The 7,015-nt window shown below is 46.3% G+C and overlaps 1 pseudogene; it reads left to right on the top strand.

Annotated features, from left to right (window-relative positions):
- The first annotated feature begins 4,603 nt into the window (after positions 1-4,603).
- On the top strand, positions 4,604-6,201 carry LOC123425596 (annotated as a pseudogene).
- Positions 6,202-7,015: the final 814 nt, after the last annotated feature.

The raw sequence follows: 7,015 nt of genomic DNA on the forward strand, positions 1-7,015 counted from the left end.
AATCTCTCATGCTAAAGTGACAATTCCTTCACAAAGTAAAGTATGGATCAAGAACCTTATTGAGAATTAACAACCAATAGCCTTTAGTCATTGAAGCAATTGCAATTTATCATTACATCGGAAAGAGTCAAATAAGAGCCTGTAAAGCAAATCCACATACTCAATCATCCTTTCGTCTTTTACAATTGCTACAACTCACGTGGTACTCATGAGATCAAAGTTTCAGTCGGAAAGAGAGAAAGATAGGGGCTTCTAGTTTCGCCTCCCAACTATTTACTTCAAGGGTAATGTCAACAATAATAATTCATGAATACTTACTTCCAAGTTGACATATGAATATAGATCTTTCCCTAGCATATGACGTTAGCCAAGATAAAGGCGAAATAAGGAATTGGTGTAGATCACCATGACTCTTTCAAGGGCAAAAAGTAAAGGTACAAGATAGGCCCTTCGCAGAGGGAAGCAGAGGTTGTCATGCACTTTTGAGGTTTGGATGTGTGTCCTCTTAGTGTGAAGGAACGTCACTTTATATTTCCTCCTGTGATAAAGAACTTTATTATGCAGTCTGTCACTTTTATGTCTTCTTCAACACAGTTTCATACAAAGCTTATTTTCCACACACTAATAGATCATACATATTTAGGGAGCAATTTTTATTGCCTGCACCGATGACAAGTTACTTGAGGGATCTTATTCAATCTATAGGTAGGTATGGTGGACTCTCATGGCAAAACTGGGTTGAAGGTTTATGGATGCACAAGTAGTATCTCTACTTAGTGCGTAAGTTTTGGCTGATATGAGGTGGAAGCAAGCGTCACATGCTAAGGGATCTCTAGTCATATAACATTGCTTTAAACCAAGCAAACATAATTCATTATGTTGTCTTCCTTGTCCAACATCTACTTCTAAGCATGTAATAGTTTAGTGAGTGTTCACAATCATAGATGGTGCCGAAGATGATATATTTATATGTGAACCTCTGTTTCTTCATTACTTCCTATTAATTGCAGCAATGACCAAGGTCTACGTTTGTCCACCCACAACAAGTTTCAATCATCATTCTTTTTGTATGTGAGGCCATCACTTCCCATAAGATCATTACATGATCTTTCATGCTTTTGTTCTCTTATTATTCTTTTCCTTAGATCGTGGCATGAGGCAAGGCCCTTAACTAAAACACTCTTTATTATATGACTCACGAACTCGAATACATCGGGGATGACACAAAGCAAAACTCAAGCCTAAAACACTAAGAACTTTATTCTACTAGATAAAGATAAAACCAAAAAGGATCGAACTAAGAGAAGGTAAAGGCAAAAGATGTGATGGTGATACGATACCGTGGAAACTCCCCCAAGCTTGGCACAAGCCAAGGGGATTGCCCATACCCGTGCTTCGTTGTCTTCCTTCGAAGGTGATGGTGGTGGAGTTGTTGCAACCTGGGTTTGATCCTCCGTCTTCCAAGGCATAGGTGCTCCATCATGGAAAGATGATCGAGTCATTGGAATCCTCAAATCTGCAGCCAACCGTATTGATTTAAATCTATACTCATACTCACAGTTTTGGTTCTGCAAGTCATAGATCTGGGCTTGGAGGTGATCAATTCTGTCATAGAGCCTGGAGAGGTGTTTCCCGATGACATTGGCATAGATCTTGTGCTTGTTGGTGAACTCCATGATCAGCATGTGGTTGGCATAGAGTTCGCGTTCCACCATCCCTTGGAACTTGAAGACTTGCATGCTCCATTGCTTTGAGCCTCGCCTCCACGCTTCCGGTCTTGTTGGGCCCCTCAACATCACGGATGTGCAGCACCCCCTCACGCATCTCCATAGATTGAGGGTGTTGCAGCACTCCCGCGAGGTAGGAATTGATGACCTTCTCGAAGAACTTGTCCTTTGGAGCTTTTGGGGATGCCATAGCGATCTAGATCTGTCTGCACAACAACTCGAAACGAAAATAGAGGAAAATTGCGTGATACGAGGGTTAGTCCTTTCGGGAGAATATATAATGATTTTTTCCCGACCAGAAGGAGTACTCCGCAAGAAAACGGAGTCCGGGAGGCACACGAGATGGTCACAAGCCCCCAGGCACGGCCAGGGGGGTGGCTCGCGCCTGGCAGGCTTGTCGCCTCCTCGTGCGCTTTCCGGACTACTTTAATTTTTTTCTATTTTTCTAAAAATACCAAAACGGAGAAAAATTCCTACTGGAATAGTTTTGGAGTCGGTTTACTTACCGAATCACATACCTCTTCGTTTTCGGAGTCTGAAACAGGCTGATAAATATCCCTTATGTACTCCTCCGGAGTTATGGTATTGATAATATTGCTTTCAACATTTATGGGAGTACCTGAGATATAATGCTTGATTCTTTGCCCATTTACCACTCTCGGAAAATTACCTTCCGTGTTGTTGATCTTGATGGCACCGGAACGATATACTTCCTCAACAATGTATGGACCTTCCCATTTAGAGAGAAGCTTGCGTGCAAAAAATCTTAAACGAGAGTTATATAGCAAGACATAATCACCTACATTGAACTCACGTTTTTGTATCCTTTTATCATGACACCTCTTAACCTTTACGTTGAACAACTTGGCATTTTCATATGCCTGAGCTCTCCATTCATCAAGTGAGCTAAGATCAAATAACCTCTTCTCACCAGCAAGTTTATAATCAAAGTTGAGCTCTTTAATTGCCAAATAAGCCTTATGCTCTAGCTCAAGAGGTAAATGACATGCTTTACCGTAAACCATTTTGTACGGAGACATGCCCATGGGGTTCTTATAAGCAGTTCTATAAGCCCACAGTGCATCATCAAGCCTCTTAGACCAATTCTTTCTAGACCTATTAACAGTCTTTTGCAGAATTAGTTTAATTTCTCTATTACTTAGCTCTACTTGACCACTGGACTGAGGGTGATAGGGAGATGCAATTCTATGGTTGACATCATACTTAGCAAGCGTTTTACGAAAAGCACCATGAATAAAATTTGAACCACCATCGGTCATTAGATATCTAGGGACTCCAAATCTAGGGAAAATAACTTCTTTTAAGCATCCTGATAGAGGTGTTTTGATCAACACTACTAGTTGGGATAGCTTCTACCCACTTAGTAACGTAATCAACAACAACTAGGATATGAGTATACCCGTTGGATTTTGGAAAAGGTCCCATATAATCAAAACCCCAAACATCAAGTGGTTCAATGACAAGTGAATAATTCATAGGCATTTCCTCACGTTTACTGATCTTTACCTAATAATAAAGAGCCTATCGCTTCCGTCGGAAAACCCACCGTGGTGATTTTAAAAAAAGTCCTTGGTGCGTGCCGCACGTGATGCTGGAGGGCCTGTAAATCAAGGACCCTGCGAGCATGGAGAGCGTTCCCTCCGACGGGCGCACCGTCGGCGAGGTGATGCTCCGAGGGAACACGGTGATGAGCGGGTACTACAAGGACGCGGCGGCGACGGCGAAGGCCATGAAGGGCGGGTGGCTGCGTTCAGGGGACCTCGGCGTGCGGAACCCCGACGGATCCATCCAGCTCAAGGACCGGTCCAAGGACATCATCATATCGGGCGGCGAGAACATCAACTCCATCGAGGTGGAGTCGGTGTTGTTCAGCCACCCCGCCGTGCTGGACGCGGCGGTGGTCGCCAGGCCGGACGACCACTGGGGCGAGATGCCGTGCGCGTACGTCACCCTCAAGGACGGAGCGAGCGCCACAGAGGCTGACATGATCGAATTCTGCCGGGCACGGCTGCCGCGCTACATGGCGCCCAGCACGGTGCTCTTCGTCGAGCTGCCCAAGACGTCGACGGGCAAAACACAGAAGTATCTTCTCCGTGAGAAGGCCAGGGCCATGGGAAGCCTGACTAAGCTGAGCAGAAGCAAGTTGTAACCTGCACTTGCATTTTCTATGAGTTCCAAAGCAGTTTTGTAACTTTTGTTTTACTGTTAATTGCTATCCTGAATTCAGCCCATTTCTATCGGTTCGCTGGTGTCAACTTTGCTGATCTGCGCCACCGTCATCAACAAGATACTTAGCCCTACTCAGGGGCGTTTTAAAAGAAAAAGTGCATACACGACAACTATTTGTATGTACAAAATGTTATGTCCATTAGATCGCATGGGCTAGCAGATTCCGGTAGTAGAGATGGAGACAGGTGATTACCTTCTCCCCGGTGAGACGAACTGCCGCCGGTGGCCATTGTTTCAGGGCAACGGCGGTGAGGCAGGGAGAGAGAGAGAGAGAGAGATGATGAGGTGGTGGTGCTTCCCGTGAGCACCGCGCTAACCTTAGATCGGTAGGGCGTGCAGGTGGATAAAGTGGCAGCGGTCAACCTCGTGGCTCGTGCCCCGACCCTCCACCTCTGTTAATATAGCGCGGGTCACAGGGGCTCTCGATCAGGGCGCATAAAACAAGGGCCTGGCAGGCTGTTGGGCCTGCTCAGCTAGGATCACCCTAACATTCTCCCACTTGATCTCAACTTTACTTTTAACCATATACCCCCTGCCACGGCGTCGTGCGCCGCCGGCCCCAACTCCTCCAATCCTCACCTCCTTCCCCGCACGCCACCGCTCCAGATCCGGGCCTCCCCCGCGCGATGGCCGAGGCTCCGGCGGGCGAGCCGCTAGGCGGAGGAGGTGGAGAGCCGGCACCGCGCGGAGGAGGAGGCGAAGGCAGTGGCCGCTGCCAACGGGGACGGGGACGTGGGCAACAACATCTACACCTGTGAGGACGAGGATACAGAGAACTACGGCCGCGACGGCTACCACGTCGTCCGCCCCGGCGACAACTTCAAGAAGGGCGCCTACGTCATGCAGTCCAAGCTCGGTTGGGGTCACTTCTCCACCGCCTGGCTCGCCTAGGACACCGCCCACTCCGTACGTGCTCACCACCCCCTCGCCTCGCTGTGAAACCCCTTGTTAAAATCACCCCGCTGCCTCTAGGATTCGCGACGAGGATATGTAGGAAAAAATATTGATCTGGATGCAGCTGTCTGCCTGCCCACCAACTGTTCGCTCTTTTGTCACAGAGCTCATATGCAGAACTGCTAAATCAATTTCTCATTATTACTGTTTTATCCATCAATCCTATCGCACTGCACGAGATATTTTGATGTTTTACGCCGCTTGCCTGGAGGCTCACGCTGCTCGTGTCCAGCGTTTCTGAATCTTTTGGTTATCTGTGCAGAGGTATGTGGCCCTGAAGGTGCAGAAGAGCGCACAACACTACTCGGAGGCTGCCATGGATGAGATCAAGATCTTGAGGCAGATTGCTGACGGTGACCTTGAAGACTCCCGTTGTGTTGTTAAGCTTCTTGACCACTTCAAGCACACAAGCCCCAATGAGAGCCATGTCTGCATGGTGTTTGAGTTTCTTGGTGATAACTTGCTCACCCTAATAAAGTACACGAACTTTCGTGGCATTCCGCTTCCAATGGTTAAGGAGATATGCCGGCGTGTGCTCATTGGCCTTGACTACCTCCACCGCGAGCTTTCCATTATCCACACTGACCTGAAGCCCGAAAACATATTCCTCGTGTCCACTATTGACCCCTCAAATGATGCCCGGAAGTCAGGTGTGCCACTGGTGCTACCTGCTGCAAGGGCCATCAAGCCACCTCCAAGGGCTCCTGCTCGACCATCAACGAGTAGTGGCGTCACTAGGAACCAACAGAAGAAGATCCGGAAGAAAGCCACACATGTAGTTGTTTCAACTTTAGAAGGAAATGGGGCAGTGGCATTCGCCAACATAGACGAATCAGATGATAAGGGAGATCTGAGTACAACAAATGAGGGCAGTCCTAGCCAGGATGGGGACATGAAGAGAGGAGGAGGGTATAGGTTGGGCAACAAGGGGACTAGGAATAGGATGGTGATGGAAGCTGAACTAGGCTGCAAGCTGGTTGACTTCGGAAATGCATGTTGGACGTAGAAGGAGTTCACAAGTGATATCCAAACAAGGCAATACAGATGTCCTGAGGTCCTTCTAGGCTCCAAGTATTCTACATCTGTCGACCTGTGGTCCTTTGCATGCATATGCTTTGAACTTGCCTCAAGAGATGTGCTCTTTGATTCGCATATTGGAGATAAATTTGACAAGGATGAGGTATTTTTGTTCATTTCCTCACTTTGGTTTCGACTAAGAACATACTTTCAACATTATGGATTTGTACCCGGTTTATCACCTGGTAAATGATGTCCCCCATTTTAACTCAAGAAAGGTTCTCATCACAATCAAGAGCTCACTCTTTGATACCTACATTCCATTCAAGCACGAGATAACTGCGAAGGGTGGGTCTCACTTCTAGCTCGATGATATTGTTTTTCAAAGTTTTATTTCTTGCATTAGCGTGACTCGGTGACATGTGTATGGTCATGGTCGACTTCACCGCCTTGAGACTCACCATGTTTAGGTGAACACGGTAGCCACCATTGGAAAGGATCAAAAAGAGGATAATAATAAGTGACAACACGGTTTTCGTGTTCAAATAGAAAAATGTGGACCTAGGAAATGGGTCTTGAGCTACACTTATATATTGGTTAGGGTGACCAATGTTTTTTCTCTCGTTGAATAAAATTTGCAGGTCTTAGTGTCACCTCATGATACTATCCATGCATTCTAATTCATCAATTTAACTTCATCATTTGTTCGATTCGTTTAATTACATTGTCATCCGTAGCAGCGCACAGGCACATTTACTAGTATTACCTATTCTTTGGCATTCGTCACAAGACACGACAAACTTATGGGCATCCTTAAAGAGAGTGGGCCAATAGCAACCTGATTGCAATATCTTGTGTGTAGTTCTATCTCCCGTATGGTGTCCTCCATAACCCTAGGAGTGACACTTCTGTAGGATTTGTCCCTGTTCATGCTCAGGTACACAATGTCTAATAACACCATCTACTCCTTCTTTATAAAGGTGAGGATCATCCCAAAAGTAATGTCTCAAATCAAAGAAGAATTTCTTCTTTTGCTGGTAAGTGAAACTAGGTGGTATATATTTGGC

This window comes from Hordeum vulgare, chromosome 2H (assembly GCF_904849725.1).
Source record: "Hordeum vulgare subsp. vulgare chromosome 2H, MorexV3_pseudomolecules_assembly, whole genome shotgun sequence".
Taxonomy (NCBI): domain Eukaryota; kingdom Viridiplantae; phylum Streptophyta; class Magnoliopsida; order Poales; family Poaceae; genus Hordeum; species Hordeum vulgare.